Below are 19,675 nucleotides of genomic sequence, written 5' to 3'. Positions count from 1 at the left end.
ACAGATTTCAAATTATATTAAAAGTACGTACGCTCTGTCAAAAGCAAAAATATTTTCCTTAAGATTTCGTAAAAGAATTTTATATCCTTTTTTCAATTGACGATATTTCAAGACTATTCAGAAGACCGTACGTTCTGCCATCAGGTGAGAATATGTTAACTACTGAAGAAATAGCTTTCACGAAACAATTTGTTTTTCTAGCCACGAGCACTAACTATATAATGCCGTAATTTTATCTGAGTTTTACGTTAATGCGACTACATGAAAAGCATGTGCGTCTCTGGCATGTAAGAATATAGAGGGACAACTAGAATAAAGAATGCTTCTACACTCGCAACTGAATTTACGGAGAACTACTTGAATTATGAGCTACCGGGTACAAATAATAACAATTTTCTCCCATTATTCGTAGGTCACTTGCTTCATATTTAGATTTTTTCCATATTTATACGGGAATTCTTAGGGAACTTCGTCTTGACGTAGGAATTATATCATAAATACTACCCCTTAATATTAACATTTTATGTCACTACCATCCTTGAATTCCTTCTTGTGTTTCCCCCATTTCTCTCAGAGTAAGACCTACGTGTTTTTTGCTATGCCAATGTTCTAACATCATTTTAGTTATTTCATATTCCATTCCTTCAACCCTAATTTTCACATCTCTATTTCGTGCAATCCAACATTTACATGTTAGCATGTAATTCCACTTTGTAACCATGGGCGAAGATACGGGGGCCGTGGGGGGCACTGCCCCACAATGTAAAAATTCGAAAGACTGAAGCTCCCCAAATCTTATATATTTGTTACAAACTTCTTATGCAATGATGTAAGCAACACGTTCAATATAAGGGGCCATATTCCGTTATACCTGTCTGCGCCAATTTCCGTACAGCAATATAACACAAAAAATGAGAAGATCAATTTTAATTCATATACTGATTACTGCAATTAAAATAGAAATTTTGCATTGCATCGACGCAAACCACTAGGGAATGACTCCGTAAGTGTAATTGACTGTGCTGAACCTTTCCTCAAATAGTATGAAACGACTAATTAAAAAAAAAATCAAATATTAATTATTTACTATAATGTACTTAGCAACATTGGTATGTTGAAACGCATGACATAAAAGAAGAAAACAATGAAAATTCTCCACCAACCAATTCGATTTATAATCTGTGCACTCTTGTATTCACCTGATACGATGCATAAAGAAACAAAGAAAGAAGAATTTGCAATTTAGCATTACTTCGTGTGTAGTTTTATCTTGTGTAGACAGCCATGTGTAGCTATAGGTAGAGATATAAGAACTTTTTTTCCCCTAAAAGCAGTGAGAAGAGATCAAATAACGATCGTCAACTACAATGTCACGTTAAAACGAAAGTTTCTTCGGCAGTGAACAACGAGATAGAATGTGTACCTTCTACTTCAGGGCAAACAAACGTCCAGAAGAGCGAAGAAAATAGCAGTGTTAATGATAATGGTATTTGTGCTAATCGAACAGAAACACCAAATCAATCGGAAAGTAATGTGCAGTGTACTTTCGAAACTAATAGTTTTAGTAATACAACTGATAGCACGACCCTTTCTAGTGTAAGTGCACGGGTAAAAAAATCTTTTGAACTAACGCTAAGTGATCTCAGTAACCTTACAACTGGACCAAAGAGAACAGTTTTATCTGTTTATCCCTGGCCAGAATTTAGAAATATTCGCCGCAGTTTTTAGTTCATCTTGGTATAATAAATTTGAATGGTTAAAGCATAGTATTCAAAGAGATGCAGTATTTTGCTTTGCATGTAGGCAGTTTCCATCAGGAATAAGAGAAGACATATTTACAGAGAAGGGAATGAGAAACTGGAAGAAAATGTTTGAAAAACTCAGTAAGCATGCCATTAGTTCTGCTCATTTATTTCCGTGAAAAAGTGGATGGAATAAAAACAGAATTCTGTATCTATGGTAAGTCAGGTGTCTACATCACACAGAAAGTATGTGGAGGAAAACAACTCATATTTAATTAAAGTTATAGCTATTGTACTGTATCTGGCTAAACAAGGACCAGCGTTACGTGGACACGACCAATCAGAATCGTCAACGAACAGGGGAAATTTTCTGTAATTTTGTGAACTTTTCGCGAAACATGATGAAAATTTTAGAAATGTTACATGTTAATACAATTTAATGAGCAGCATGGTTCAAAATGAACTCCTTGAAGTATGCAAGGATGAAGTGATTCTACAAATAGTGAAAGAAGTAAGTCACTCTGGATTTTTTGCTTTACTTGTCGGTGAAGCAACTTCACAAAAAAATAAACAAATGTGTATTTGTGTGCGTTACGTGTACGGATCAGTAGAGAGAGAAATATTGCTATGCATGAAAGATATATCAATGGAAAGATCAGCACCTGGTTTAGCCAAAGTTATAAAACATGTAATAGATAAATATAGTATCACCTCACTAATGATTGGACAGTCTTACGATGGTGCTGCTGTAATGGCTGGTGTTAATCGTGGACTTCAGGCAATAATTCGCGAGACTCATCCATATGCAATTGCAGTTTATGTGCATTGTATGCCACATAAACTTAATTTAGTACTAATTGCAGGCTTGCAATGAAATTGATCTTGCATATTTTTTCTTTAATACTATGCACTCTCTCAAGGATTTTTTCGCAGATGCAGAGAATCTTTCTCGTGTTATTTCCATGCAGAGAGAACTTAAAGTAAATCCACGTGAGATAAGCAAATTAGGTGATACAAGGTGGGCATGTAGAGCAACATCAGTGGCGAATGTCAAGTCTACTTTCAAATCTATCATTGAGCTGTTAGAATATTTTTCGACAAATTTTCGACATTATAATTCGTGTCAAGCAAAAGGGCGATTAAGTGACATTCAATCCCTAGACTTTATTGTGTGCCTCATAGTTTTTATAAGTACTTAACTCTGGTAATGTTTTGTGCAAGTCGCTACTAAAGGTAGATACTTGTCTAGCATTGTGTTACCAATCAGTGAAAACGTTGACAGATAGCCTTTCTTCTCAAAGAAATCATGAAGATTTTTTAAATATATGGAAAGATGTTAAGACTTTCTCTGAAGTGAATGGCGTGCATCTGCCACAATTTGACCATTCACGCAGCAGTTCAGAGCTTCCCCAGAGGGGTAATCGACTACTTGCGAGCAGTTTAATCGAATATGTTGTTTGAGTCTGTTGGACAGAAGAATATTTATGAAAGTGATACAAATGACTATATTGTTGATAAATATATCAATCAGGTCTTCTATCCTGCAATGGACAATTTTGTCAGTGAAATGAACAAGAGATTTTCTGGCGATACAATTGATTTGGCTATTTCAAGTGAAGACTTCTTGCCATTAAATGAAGAAAATGGTGACTTCTTCATAAATCACTTTTCCATGTCTGGTATTATAAACGTCTTCTCCTAAGAGAAATGTATATAGCAAGAAATTTCTTTCGAGAAGCCAACATTAGTTTGAAAAATATTCCTTTGAGCATATTGGTGACTGAGCTACAGTCGAGAATTTCAAGTGGCGTGTATCCTAATTTGCACAAAATGATTAAAATAAGTATGACATTGCCATCAAACAGTGCGAAGTGTGAAAGAGTATTTTCGACAATGTGGAGCATTAACAATTCGTTTCCTTGCAATATGAGTCAGGACCATTTTTTGTCACCTTCTAGTACTGTTCTCCGAAGTTGATATCCTTAACAAACTAGACCGCAACTCTGGGATTGAAGCACATGGGAAGCACATGAAGGACACGTGCAGAAGGTTTCTTCTAAAAAAGATTATCTCAAACATTGATAAAAGTAAGCATCATGTTTCATATTTCTTACAAAATTATAAACGCATTTTCAATGTTCTCTTTCTATATTTTGTATGTAACTTGACAGCGTTGCAAGCAATGAAATTTAGCTTCCTACTCTAGAATGTATTATTACCCTCACATCTTGTACAATAGGCCACATAAATATCGCAACTCTATTATAGTCCAATATTTTATTTTATGTGTTTGAAATCAATATTTCGGTGGTTACTTGCTTATCAAACGTTAGTTTAAGGTTAGATAGCTACGCCGCAACCTGTGGAATGCTGATCTGAAATAGGTTGCATAAGATAAAGTCTTAAGACAATAGTAGAGTTGCGATACTTATGTGTCCCACTGTACAGGAGGGTCTCTGATTCGATTTCTGGTCAAATGAGTCTGTGGTAGACAACATTGCGTTCGTGGGTTTCTCCCGATTGAATTAAATTACTCCACGAATTAAAATAATCTTTCATTTTTAAAGAAGGTATTAGTAATGTAAACAAATAGAAAATTCCCGTTATTCTTCATGTTCTAGATATTGTGTTTTACATGTATATACACCTTATCTCTTGTCAATCCGTGATATATGCTTCTGATAATAAGATCAAAAAGTAACAATCCACTATTGTGTTTGATAATAATTATGTACTGGTAATGCTTGTAGTTATTTTGATTGTTTATTGCAAAAGCAATCTCCAGCTTAACTGGGTGATTAGCGCACGTCCTTAGGTATAGATGGAATCTGTAAGAGTAAATTAGTCGTAGTGTGCTACCAAAGGCCAGGTCGCAATGGAAGGATAAAACTGGAATTGCCAATTGTTTTTGGTCGGATAAAGCACTGGATTCGGGCATGTTTATAGTCGTCCTTCGTGGCCCAGTGGCTAGCACATAGGCGTTTGATGAACGTAGTCCTGGGTAGGGATGGCCATATCCGGATAATTTTTTATTCGGATATCGGATAGAAACTTATCCGGATTTGCAATATGGATGACGGATAACAAAACGGATGACGGATAACGGATAATATCCGGATAGCGGTTACCGGATAATATCCGAATAACGGATAAGATCCAGATGACGGATAATATCCGGATAACGGATGACGGATGATATCCGGATAACGGATAAGGATAATATCCGGATGACGGATAATATCCGGATATCAATATATCCGGATGGCGGATAATAACAGGATAATGGATTTATCCGGATGATGGATGAAATTCAGATAACGGATAATATCCGGGTAGTAGAACATTCGGATAGTGGATAATATACGGATGAAGGATAAAGGATAATATCCGGATAACGTATATGGTTTTAAAAAGATGATATAGGAGAAGGACATATCAGTCTATTCTGCTCATGGAGGTATTAAAAGATGATCATCGGGCAGTGATTTTTACCTTTGAAAGGCATTGCTTCTTAAAATGTTTCCTAGTAACTTCTAATTTTCTTATGTTCTTGTTGTCTGCCACGGTGGCTCAGTGGTAGAGCGCTTCCTCTGGTGCGTGGGGTCCTCATTGTTTTGATCTTTGGCCAAGTAAGTTTGTGGTGGATAAGATCGTGTCCGTGGGTTTTCTCAGGGTTCTCCCGTTTCCTTCCACTTTTCATTCCACCAGTTCTTCTATTATCATTCACTTGCTCTAATCATCTCTTCCCTTAACCTAACGAGCATAATTGTGCGACGTTAAACTCAAAGATTTTATTTATGTTGTTCTGAGATTTTGACAAAGAAGATGGGAAAGTATCCCGCATCTGGTATGTTCCGCACGAGTAGACTATATATCGTTTTATTTTAAGTAAACTTTTAAAACTTCCAACTCAATCAACATTTGTTTGTGGCCATTTAACCCCGTAAACCTTATCCAAGTGTTACAAAATTTCGTATCTTTTTTCAACTTTCTGTAACAACCCCATTTTAGGGTCTACATTCCCCAGTCATAAGAATTTTAAAATCAGTAAAATCAATTCCACTCCAGAAAAAAATATGTAAAAATTATTCGATTTTGATAAAAAATTGTATCACATATTTTAGGGCGTCAACATAATTCCGATCAGTTTATTGCAAAGACAAGTGGATAAAATCCAAAGTAGGTAATCTCCTCTCAAATTTGAAAGCTTCCTGATTTAAATTATATGATAAAAATTTCTAATAATTCTCACGAAATTCTTCTAATTATGACAAATGACAAAGTATTCTGTTCTGATGCAGCATGCCGCATATTTTCTTTAATGCTTATCAGTCATCCCACTATTTGAGGTTAAAGTCTCTCAAAAATATGAGAGTAAACTCCTAAATTAAAATTAAAATATGTTTCACGATAATTTTCATTTTAAAAAAATACAATTTCGCTTTGAAGAAATATCGCACATATAGGCGCTACTATTTCCTTTAAGGTTGTTTAATGATTTCCATTGCATGAATATAAAGTTAATACCGAATAACAGGATATCTTATACTTAAACATGTTCCACGAGAACTTTCGTAAAATATTTGATTTTGATGGACTACGGATTATGTTTCTGGGGCTTTAAATTCATCCTGAATGAATGTTTTTATAAAAATCAGTGAAGAATAATAGAGTACTTCTTCTTCCCGCGATCTATACCTATGTATTATTATATAAAATAGTAGAAGTTGGTAACTTCTCTATTCAGGGCTCGAAACTTCCCGAACAGCAGGCTAAGTAAAAATGCGAGTATAGTGGATATCTTCTATTTAACATTTCTATTTCTAATTTTACCTCCCAGTAGTATTTTTTTTATTTTTTACGGGGTAATAACAAAGAACAGTTTGAGGCCATAACTGGAAAGAGGTAGCTTAATGATTTAATGCTTATTAACATGAATGGTACATTATAAAAGGATTTAGTCTAACCTCATCAAAATGCGGCTCTGAAGTTCACCCAACAACCAAGCCTCTTTAAATTCAGTAGCTAAGATCAAATGTTCCCACTTTGACTTAACTTCACTCATCCTTCAACTCATGCCATCAATCGGATTCACACTGACTCAACTTCACTCTCACATCATCCTTTCGGCATCACCTTCACTCAACTCACGTTTACATGCCAATCTGTTGTCATGCTTACTGGACCTCACATTCACAGCATCACTTCGAAAATTCACATAATGCTCACTCGCCTTTAAGTCGACAATTGATATATCAGTCTGACATCATACTTGCTCATCTTCACCTCATAAAAATATGACATCACGCTGACTTCATTTCAAGGATACTTATACTTAACCTTGTACTCACATAATTATTGGGTTGCGATTGAAATAAGAGAAGGATTAACGAGTAGAAAGAGAGTTAATTTCCCCAATTTCGTTTTTCTTTATTTAAGTAATATAAAAAGAAAAAAGGAAATGAAATATTTCAGTTTAACGTCCCACAATTATGCCCTTTAGGCTTCGTTAACTTTTTTTTTTTTTTTTTTTTTTTTTTTTTTTGAACTGGACACTACGCATTACAGAACCAAGCTCTAATACTGAATCCCGCAGCCCAGAGAAGAGAATCAATTCATCCCGTTTTATGAAAGCATTTTAACGACAACGTTTCTTAAAAACTACCCGGTTTTCAGAAAATATCGCATATTATTTCCTTTATGCTTCTCAATGAGATTTACTGCTCATGGTTGATATCACTCAAGGGAAAGGGTACAAAGTCACTCCAACAATAAATTCATAGTAATTCACATCAATACTACAACAAATAATAATAATAAATATATTATTATTATTATTATTATTATTATTATTATTATTATTATTATTATTATTATTATTATTATTATTATTATTATTATTATTATTATTTGGAAGGTAAAGAATTACTGGTGTTTGTTGGATTCGCAGCTGGTAGATCTTGCATTTCCGTCTCATATAGAATCGGTGCAAAAGTAGGATGGAAACTTCAATCAACAATCCAGCTAACATTTTAAAAAATCCTATCTGGTTCATCACTTTTTTAAATTTACGTGATAAAGGTTAAATTTTCCATAAAATTAAAATAATCAAAGTAAAATATATTCACTAGGGAGGACAATGTGATACCAATATCAATAATATAAAAAATACTTGTCTTTATATAGCAGGGATTTCAATTTCTGTGCTTTCGCATTTCCGCGTGCATTTATTGTCCACCGTGTAACGAGAATTAGGGAAAAGAGGGATCCCTATTTACCCTAAAATGGCGGACACAAATCTTATCATTTATATGTCATGACTGGATGAGATATTGAATGGGGAAAAAGATTAAGCTAAATAATGCAATACGCAATTGATGAAAGGTAAGACAATGAAAATGTCAAAAATCCGCTCGCTTGTACCTTCTTTATTTTGTATTTACCAAACCTATATATTTTTTAAAAAATTGAATTATTTGAAGATGGAAACAAGAATATATTATAAACATTGAAATACGTAATACGATCAGTAAATGACAGTATCCATAATTCCTCCCACTTGTTTAAATTTTATCCTAGCAACCAATCAGAATGAGAACTACATTTTTATGATGATTACCGGCACCTTTCATTGCGTCAATAAAAGCACTGCCCAGGATTATCCTCAGCCAGTGATATGAATTTCTATAGCGGAAAAATATATAAACAAACAAACAAATATTCAGCTTTGTATATAGACATAAGATATGAAGATGGCAGAATATAATAAGCCACTTTTTGTCCATTTTCTGCTTCTCGCTCCGGTGGTTGGTAATATGAAGGTCTATGTGATGAAAAAAGTTTATAAAGTCTTACCGTTATTTTTTTTAAATGCTTATTTAGCTGTGTAGATAGACTTATTTTTCGTTTTCACTGGTGTACTGAAAGTATTTTAAATTTAATGCTTAAGGTTGAAATTCGCTTGCCTGTTCAACTACACATCTTGTGTATGCCATCCTTTATAGAACTTATTTGTTTCATACTTTCATTCTCAATTTTAATTTCTAAATCTTAAAATTTCTACTCTTATACGCAGGAACGCCTTGCAGGGCTTTCTTCCAAGGGGTGGCAAAGGATCGATTCCAAGTGAAGGGGCAAAGACTGACACCCAAGTATTTTAAATTTAATTCGCTTGCCTGTTGAACTACACATCTTGTGTATGCCATCCTTTATAGAACTTATTTGTTTCATACTTTCATTCTCATTTTTAATTTCTAACTACTTTTATACGCAGGAACGCCTTGCAGGGCTTTCTTCCAAGGGGTGGCAAAGGATCGATTCCAAGTGAAGGGGCAAAGACTGACACCCAAGCACAGTCACGAATGCACACACATACTTTGATATATGCGTTCACATAATACATTATACAACATAACATTTATTAAGCATTATCCTCATTAGCTACAGTAAACAAACTATAATACAGTAGTACTAAATATAAAATATATTAAATATTATATAGTATGCGAGAAAAGATTAATATTATTTGGCATGTATTTACAAGAACTAACACCCTTCGAAATTCCCGGGGGGAAGGGGCAACTGTATATTTGATCCTCTTTGCCGGGAGCTATACCTATGTGTCTATTATGGATCTGTAGAAATAACCAATTATCTTTATGACAATTTTTATAACTGTAAGATTTTGTTCTCGCCACTTTAATGTGTTTTGCATACATTATGCTAATGTTCCTGCATACTACCGATTTTGGTCAGAAAACACCATTACATTTAATTTTTGAGACGATCCCCTCATTAGGATTATAATATACTGATAGGATTTCACACCTGCTAGAAAGCTCCGTGGTTTCACGGCATGTGAGTTTGAGATAGCGCACTTTTGATACACGGAATCTGGGGTTCAATATAAGGTGAAAAGTGTTGAAATTTGAAGCATTATGACGGTTCGGATTCAACTTTAAAATGTAAGTCCATGTCTCACATAGTCCAAGTCCGCGGTGGCTCAGTGGTATTCACCTTTGGTGCATGGGGTCCTTGGTTCGATTCTCCTTCGCGCCAAGTGAACTTTGTGGTGGACAAACACCGTGTGCGTGGGTTTTCTCGGGGTTCTCCTGTTTCCTACCACTTTCTTCATTCCACTATTTACTTCATTTTCATCATCGCCGCCTCCTTTAGCCTCACTGGCATAACCGTGGGACGTAAAACAAAGATTTCATTTCATTTCATATAGCCTTGATGCTGAAACGAGCTTTAAACTCAAATCCAACCAACCAAATAAACAAACTTGTCTCAATTTTAGATTTGCAAGTCTTACTGTTGAAAGGGAAGTGAATAGGAAGAAGTCTTTTTGAAGATAGAAAGCTAAAAATTAGTAGAAAGAAAAGAGAATTCTCGTTAAACGGAGAAGGAAATTTGGAAGTAAAGGTTACCAGAAGAACAATTTAATGAAGTTTTTTTTTTTTTTATAATTAGGTTCAACTGTTTCCAAGAATTTTGATTGAGACTTGGCAATAACGCACAGAATGCAAAGGGATGTCGAAATAGGAAGAAAGTATAAGTCGTTTCGTGTGACTGCAGAATCACATTAAAGAACAAAGGGATGGTTTATAAAACAGTGGTTATAATAAAGAAGGCACATTAAAAAAATAGAATGTTACCGAAATAAAAATGTTGCGGTGAACATGTGATGGAATAAGAAGAGACAGAGAAGAGACTGATGAATGATAGAGTAAGAGTAGCAACCAAATTTATATGCATATCTAAGATGATCCAGGAAAACAGATTGCATTAGAATGGCCAACTAATGAAAAGAACAAACGACTATGTAGTTAGAGGAGCGATGGCAATGGAAGTGGATGGAAAGAGAGGTAAAGAGACACTAAGAATGAAATGAATGGACATGATTAAGAATTACTTCTGGTGGGAGGATTCCGGGACAGACTTTATAGAGAAAACTTAAGAGAAACGTCGAAAAGATTGAGAGAAAGAATACTAACTTAATTAAAACTTTATAACACGGGCTTCTCGCAAGTTTACGATTTCTATGGACTAATAGCTACAACATTTATTTTTACAATGTAGTCTGAGATTAGACTCTCATTAGAACAAGATCCAAACTCCGATCTATGGAGTACTTCGAATCGGATCCCATATTAAAGATTTAGCTGGAATCAATGGTGCACGCAAGGAAGGTTCCAGGTTTAATTCCTCTTGAGTAATATGTAATGGAGGAATTTACATTATTAGCGTTTAAGGAAAAATATGTCGAAAGATGAGGAGTCTACTAATCGACAGATCTCATTAAACGGAACAAAATGATATGGGCGAGTGTAAATTCTCATGCGTAGTTTCCGATAAAGCCGAGAAAACTAATTTGTTTGTAAACCTACCAATGCATGTTATATAGAAACAGTAATCTATTAAGAAGTTCAGATCTAGGTTACGATGTATTTGAAAGCGTATGTGTGAACATATTAAAGATAAGCGTAGTACCTATATCAACGGCTCGGCTACCACTGAGAGATCTTACAGCAGATCAACACCACTCAGAAAACGACTTGGAGTCTCATCATCGGACTACAATGCATGAGGATTTGTGTTGAAGGAGAAAATGATTGTAAGTAAAGGATTTTTAATTCAGTTTCTTGAACAATATGCACTTAAAAGGTAGAGACGGATCAGTAAGGTTTAAATAAGGAGAGTCTTTGCTACAATTATTGCATATTTTTTTTTATAAGCAAAGCGATGCTACATTTAATAATCTGGTACAGACGTAAATCATCTGGTATTAAATCTAATATGATCAGACATTTGCAATAAAATGTAGATAATCATATAACTTCTAGATATAATAAGTTTTAAATAGTTTCATGACTGACTCATTACTCTAATTCGAAAAAATGAAATGAAATCTTTGAGTTTTACGCCCCACAGTTATGCCGGTTAGGCAAAAGGAGACGGTGATGATGAGTAATGAATGGAATGGTGGAATGAAGAAAGTGGGAGGAAACGGGAGGACCCAGAAAAAACGCACACACACGGTGTTTGTCCACCACGAAGTTCACTTGGTGGGGGCTGGGATCGAACCCGGGACCCCTAAAACCAGAGGTGAATGCTCTACCACCGTACTCTAATTCGAATTAATGTAAATAAGCTTTAGGTCTTGTAAAGCTTTAGGTATTAGGCTTCGTACAAACTAAAATTTCTTTTATCTTTGCTATTCATTTAAAAAATTCGAGGAAATAATAATAATAATAATAATAATAATAATAATAATAATAATAATAATAATAATAATAATAATAATAAAATAAGTTTTAATATCATGGTAAATATAGTCATGTCTTAGATATGTTTGCATTATGATAAGACTCTTCATTTTAGTGCAATGTTCTAATGTAACTGTCTTCGTTCTTTTTAAAAGTAAGGAGAAACAAAAACAGTAAAAAGTGTGTTAAAAAAATAATCTTGTATTATTTTATAAAGTAACCACACAATAAAACTCCTGTGAATTTCGTTATTTTAAAATAGTAACACTAGTGTTCAATATTTTTATCGGAAACAGGGAGCTAAACCAAAATTAGCAATAAATGTGGTTTTATGACAACAATAGAATTATATATCGAATGAAAAAAAAAGTTTGGGTTAAATTTCCTGGAGGGATGTGGGTGGTCGTAAGCCATACGGGCCTCTGTAAATACGTCTCTGAGAGTAATTCCCATCATTTCCCTTACGGATCCGAAATACCCCCAGAAAGATTTTTCTGGAAGAAACTCTGGTACATACAACTTTTAAACATTGACTACATTGAGATAAATGAACAAAAATCTCGCTTGACCTGAAAGGAAATGAGATTGAGTGCATTAACTCCTCTCCTCGATCAAACCCTGAAAACGTCACTCACTGGAATCATTATACAGCACATACCATTCGTTCTCACTGAACTTTAGCTGTATGAGTAAACAGAGAACAAAAGTCTAGATGGATTCTGATGTCTGTAGCTTTAGATTCATACTAGCCTTTGGTTAGCTGGCGGCTCCGCCCCCAGAGCCCAGACCCCGCGTTTGCTCGGTCTACCGCCTCGAATTTCTTGTGTATCAACCTTTGCATCAAGAGTGAATTTCGTGTATTTGCTCTTTAATTACATTTCCTGAATTTGAACCACCTGAGGACTTCGCCCACTGACTCGGCCTACAGCCTCGCACCTGTTAAACCCACAATTCTATCAAATTCAAGTTTCTTTTCATATTTTAACTATCTAAAATATAAGATTTTGTATCCCAAGAAAATGTCCATTTAAATAACATGGGGATTTCTTCGCCCTTTTTTAGACCCCTTAAAAACTTAAAATATTCCATGTTGGCATTTTCCTGTAGGTTAGTCTCGGAAGGCTACAATCATGCCAAATTTCATCATTCTAATCCTACTGGAAGTGTCTAAATATTTTTGGGTGTAGAAGATGTTCCATAGAAATAAATTGAGAATATTTTTCCCTATAAAACAACTCTACAGTTGAAAATTTGTATTTTTGACGTTTTACTTAGTTAACGCCAAGCATATCGAGTTTCAAGTATTTATTGCAAGTACTTCTTTCCCTTTTAGACCCCCTAAAAATTAAAAATATTCGTATTTGGCAATTTTCCTGTGAGTTAGTCCCGAAAAGCTACAATGATGAAAAATTTCAACTTTCCACGTCAACTGGAAGTACCCCTCTATTTTATGTCAGTTCATGTAGTTTTATTTATAGTTAGGATTAGGATAGGATTTTTTGTTAAAGGCGGATACAAAACTAAATAACTTTGTTCCGACTTTAATTAGGTCATTTCTACCTCAAGAAACTGAAATAAATCTTTTCAGTTTTACGTCCCACTCATATACCGTGTATAATATATATGATGATGATGAGAATGAATACAATGGTGGAATGAAGAAAGTGGGAGGGAACGGGACAACCCAGGGAAAACTCGAGAATACGATCTTTGTCCTCCATAAAGCCTATCTGGCGCGAGATGGGATCAAACCAGAGTCCTCATGCACTAAAGATTTTATTTTATTTTTTTATTTATACATATTTCTGGGCATTACTGGTATCTATGACTGTAAGCCCGTAACATATTAGAGATCACATCTTTCCGCGAGCATACTATCCGGGAAAGGAGGGAAGCGACCTGGGACCTGTACGTTAGGTATCATCCCGGCATTTGCCTGGTGTGAATGAGGAAAACCCCACTCAGGATTTCTGGCCCGGAAAAGTTGTTACGTCTTTTCGATCGAGTGTCCCCAGTGGAATCGAACCTCGGATCACTGCACCAAAGATTAGGATTTTATCACTTCTTTTTAAAAGTTAACTGATCAATCGAACATTCCTCAGTAATTTTATTTCTGTAATTACCTCTATTGTACCTAATTTCACTTATTACCACTCTATTTTCACTGGACGCGACAGGGGCACGAATACACGAATGTCGAAGTCAGTTAAAATTCTACTTATGCTTTCCAATCTGGAATCGAACCCAAGACTATGTGAACCATCACTCACTAGACTAGCAACTCGGGCTCTCATTTTCTACCGCAAAAGTGTTCCATAGTCATAAATATGCTCACTTATGAAAAGAAAGTTTACGAATGAACGGAATTTACTCCAAATAAAATCTACGGCTTCCAACTCCCAGATGACATCAAAGTGTTCCAATTCAATACAAAAGCTGTGAACTAAGCACCACCCATAACATTTCTTTCATTTGCGAAGATTTTGTTTGGCTATAAGATGACACAAATCCACCACTCGCTGGAATTACTCGCCCTCCCTTCGCTCTCGCTATAGTGGTTGAAGGGACCGGCGGTATAATCACTCACATAAACTCTTCCTCTGCATTTGTAGTTTTACAACCCCTCATAGAGCTGGAAATGATTCATAAGGTCAAACAGGTTTCATATTTTTCTTCAGTTGTAGCAACAGCGGATGAATGGAGAACGAACACGGTTCGTCGCAACAGAGATCAGCTCGATTCCCGGTAGGGACTCATGTAATTCAGAATGCACGTAATAAACTAATAGGGTCTAATACTACTACTACTACTAATAATAATAATAATAATAATTTGGTTTTACTATATACCTCTATTACTAATTCTAATTCCCAATCTATCCAACACCTATCGGAGGCCGCGTTGGCTCAGTGGTAGAAAGCTCACCTCTGTTGCGTGGGGCCTCTGACTCAATCCTAGCTCTCATCAAGTGAGCTTTGTGCTCGACAAGCACTATGTGCGTGGACTGTCTACGAATTATGTTTACTCCTACTTCCTGCACTCCAATATTTCGTTCGTTATCATTCCCATCTGTCTTTCCTTTGCATAGGAGCATAAAGGTGGAACGTTAAACGAAGTGGAAAAAAAATCGATAAAAGTTTTTTTTTTTTTTTTTTAAGATACATGTGGGAAAAGAACAGAACACAATATCAACGCTCTGTGGCTCTTCCCTCTGGCCTAGTTGTTAGAAAGTGCGTCTCGCGTGAAGAATAAAACTTCCTGTGAAAATATAACTGGAACGCAAATTACAGTGGTTCATATCGTATCTGAAATTTTAGGTCAAATTGTAATACTGTATAATCTCTGTACACGGTACTGAAAAGAGACGCTAAACTTCAACTAGCAATAATCTCTCATCTACGGTAATAGTGACTCCACCAAACGACTTTAAGAGAACCCACCTTACAAGGGAAGAGAGGGAGATTATATATCGAAGTGGGAATATGGCTTATATACCAATCGAAAGAACTAATGACGACTATTAACGAAACTATAAAAATTTTCCGAATCCATATACTATACGAGTTATTTGAACATACAGGGTATCTAGAAAATCCATTTCCACCCCTAGAATCGCAAACGGTGAGACAAATGCCAAAACAGGAAAACACGTGTTTGATAAAAAAAAATACAACGTATCAAAGCAAAAAGTGTTGTCCCAGGGGCATCCGTACGGTCCCACGCAGGGTCCAACTCAAAAATTGTAAATGGTAAAGGGGTCAAGTAACACATCATTGGAAACGTGTTTAAAAATTCAAGAAGACGGAGCAGGTTTTGACTCTCTAAAATTAAGCAGTGCAAAATGGCGTCCGGTTAAAATGTGAGAAGAAACGTCATTATAAAGTTTATGATCACCTCCAAGAAACCTGAAACGGTGAGACAGATGCCAAGAAAGGAAAACACGTGTGTCGTCATTTCAAAAGTACAATGATTGAAAGTAAAAATATTTGTCCCATGGTCCTCCACAGGGTCCCATAATGGTCCTACTCAAAATTTTCGAATGGCAAGTGGGGTCAATTAGCATATCATTTTGAAAGCTGTTGTTAAATGAAAGTAGATGAAATAAGTTTGGACGCTCTACAACACTGTGCAAACATATTTTTTGTTAGTTCTTCTTTCTGTAGGGTTTTAGTTTGTTTTCACTTTAATTCTTGTACTCAACGGGGAGAAAGGAAATACCTCTATTGTGAGATTCTGCTCTTTGGGTGCAGTAATGTCTAAAGGAATAAATAAACAAAGAAATACAATAAAATAAAATTAAGAAATAAAGAAATAAAGAATAACATTTGACATCTTTGAGTATAGAACTGACTACTTAACATATAGTGTATAATAGTGATACTTACGCTTGTTGTCTAGGCTATCAACTATAAAATAATTCAAACAAAAAATTTCTTGCACCAGGAACAGCGAATACATGCAAATGTTTCACAATGAAAGTGCCAATTGCAAAATGGAGAACGAATGCACTCGGAGAATCAAAATGAGGATGTACATTTTGACCGGCCGCCAGTTTGCACAGGGTAATTTTAGAGAGTCGAGACTTGTTCCGTCTTCTTCCATTTCCAAACACTTTTCCAGCGATATGCTACTTGACTTCCTTATCATTTGGAATTTTTGAGTTGGACTCCGCCTGGGACCCTGCGGGTGCCCTTGGGACAACACTTTTTGCTTTAATACGTTGTACTTTTAAAATGATCAAACACGTGTTTTCCTGTTTCGGCACCTGTCTCACCGTTTGCGATTCTAGGGGTGGAAACGGACTTTCTGAATACTACCCTGTATATTCAAATAACTCGCACCGTGTATGCATTCGGAAAATTTTTATTACAGTTTCGTAATAGGCGTCATTAGTTCTTTAGAATGGTGTATAAGCCATCTTCCACTTCGATATATAATCTCTCTCTCTTCCCTTGTTAGAGCAACCTAGAGGCGGATCAAAAAGGTAAAAACTGGGGGAAAGCAGTCAGAACCCAGTTTATGACATGTATATCATGAGCTTATTATAAACTTTCAAAAATATAGGCCTATAAACAATTACTTGATTATTTTTGCTTGATTATTTTCTCAAAAACTGGGGCTAGGCCCCCGGCCCCGGGATAGAACCGCTACTGGAGCAACATACTCAGACAGAAAATATTATCTATTTTTACTAAAAAAAATGTGTTTAAAAATTTGCTCTGAATATCCAATCCAATAGGATAAAACACCCTCTATAGCCTACATACATATAAAAGTCAAACTCTACAAGCTGTTCTGTTCAGATGGATATTAAATATTTGCCATCACATTCAATGCTAACATCACGCTCACAATTTACAACAATGTGCGAGAAATGTTTTGTTTCGATTCTTGTCTCGAGAAGGTTAATACCTATTTTTTAAGTTCGAGACGAGATGAGAAACATAATTAATCTCGAGGGGAACTCGAATTCACCCACGTCCTAGATCTCAAACACTGCTTTATTGTTACATAATTCATAGCATAAAACTAAAAATTGATAAAGTGATTGCACGAACACCATGAAGATAATTTATCAACGTTTAAAGATGCACAAGTCTTATATAATTAACTAACTATAAGAAAAGGATATTATTGAGGTTATTTCGGGTTAGATGAAGTGGGACACATGTCTGCAATCAGCGACAGCGGTCTACTTTTTCTCTGGGTGGGCCAGATGTAGGCCATAGAACAATAGTGATTACTTAGCTTGTTTCGATGATTAACTAAGTAACTCACTCTATGGCCTATGGAACCCGGAGGTTCAATGCCGCGTTCACAAAAGCTCTCCACTGACTTCTATCCTTAGCCAATTGGATCCAATTTCTACTTTGTATTCCTATCTTTGCGAGATCCATCTTAATATTGTCCTCCCATCTTCGACTAGGTCTTCCTAATGGTCGTTTTCCGATTAGTCTTCCAGTCAAGACTTTGAAAGCGTTTCTACTTTCTTCCATTCTAGCTACATGACCTGCCCACCTTAGCCTCCTAGACTTGACGACCCTAACAATGTTGGGTAAACCGTATAAATTATGTAGTTCCTCGTTATGAAGATTCCGCCATTCCCCATTCCCGTTCCTCTTGGGTCCGAATATTCTTCTCAGGACTTGTGCTCAAATACTTTCAGTGTATGTTCTTCCCTCAGAGTAAGCGACTATGTTTCGCAACCATACAGAACAACGGGCATGATTATCGTTGTATATATTTTAAGCTTCAAATTCCTCGACAGAATTTGCGACGACAAGACATTTTAAACTGAATAGTAACACGAATTCCCTGCTTTTAGTCGACATTTAATTTCTTCGTGAATATCATTTTTGTCTGTTAATATTAACCCTAAATATTTGATAGTGTCCACTTTATCAAAAGTATTATTTAATATTTTAACGTATCCATAATTTGCTGTACATAAACATTCACATCTCTTATATAATATCCTTTAATAATAAATATGGCTTAAATGTTGTTACCTAGATACATCTACCCTTTCTGGACGTGAACCTCTCTGACAAGGAAAAATTCTGCTAACTTCTTGATGAAATTAAGAAACAAAATCAGGGCATAAAATTTAATTGAGTTTGAGTTTAACGTCGCTTTCAGCAGTGAGGCTATACGACATGGAACCTACTGATTAACGTGGAATCCGAACCACATGAACTCCCGCCGGGAATCTAACACTGATCTCCCACGCCAAAGGCGCGTACGCTAACCGTTAGCCACGAATGAGCTGGATAAAGTTTATGTATAAGTTTACGGGAACGAGAAAACTTTATCTAGAATTGAGACTAGACGTGAGTCGAGGCAAGATGACACTTTCACCAGACAACACGAGAAAATCTTATTTTTCATGCGTATCGTGCCAATACTACTAATTTTACACTTACTCGACCTCACAAGCATTAAGTCATAATATCATTTCTACATTACGCTTACGCTCAGCATCATGATTTCAACATAACTAGAAAATCACACTCACAACACCTTTTCGAGCGACTTAACACTCACTCATCCTTACACTCACATCACTTCGACAATCGATATCACGCTCACAAATCTATTCGACCACACGATAACTTAACTTCATACTCACAACATTAACATATATCACATTCGACCTCACACTTAGAACATCTCACGACCTTATACATCGTGTACTTACATCGTGATCTTGACATCACGCTTAATAAGCTCACGATCATTTCGTGAGGTTGAGGTCACGTGTGCTTGTTATCAACGATATTTGTATTATTAGATGACACATTTACGGATAGACAATATGTTTGTCAATTGATGTTGCTCATAAATGAGACGAGACAGAAAATAAAATTTTCTCGTCTTCTCTTCTCGTCTCGAGACCCATCGTAGAACTGTTGTCTCCTCTCGATTTTCGGAATTTTTTCTCGTCTGGTCTCGATTTTTCTTGTCTTGTTTTGTAATGTATCTAGAAAATGTATGCTCTGTTGGTTTCTTAATTTAATAAAGAATTGATCAATAGTCTTCCCCTGCGCGAGAACTCCTCAAAGAGTAAAATGTAACAACACTTAAATATGTTTATTATTACAATATATTGTATAGTGACTTCCATATCTTTAAACGTTTATTAATGCTCTTCATTTTGTTCGTATA

This window comes from Thermobia domestica, chromosome 3 (genome assembly GCF_964235325.1).
Source record: "Thermobia domestica chromosome 3, izTheDome1.hap1.1, whole genome shotgun sequence".
Classification (NCBI taxonomy): domain Eukaryota; kingdom Metazoa; phylum Arthropoda; class Insecta; order Zygentoma; family Lepismatidae; genus Thermobia; species Thermobia domestica.
Note: the sequence above shows the minus strand (reverse complement) of the source record.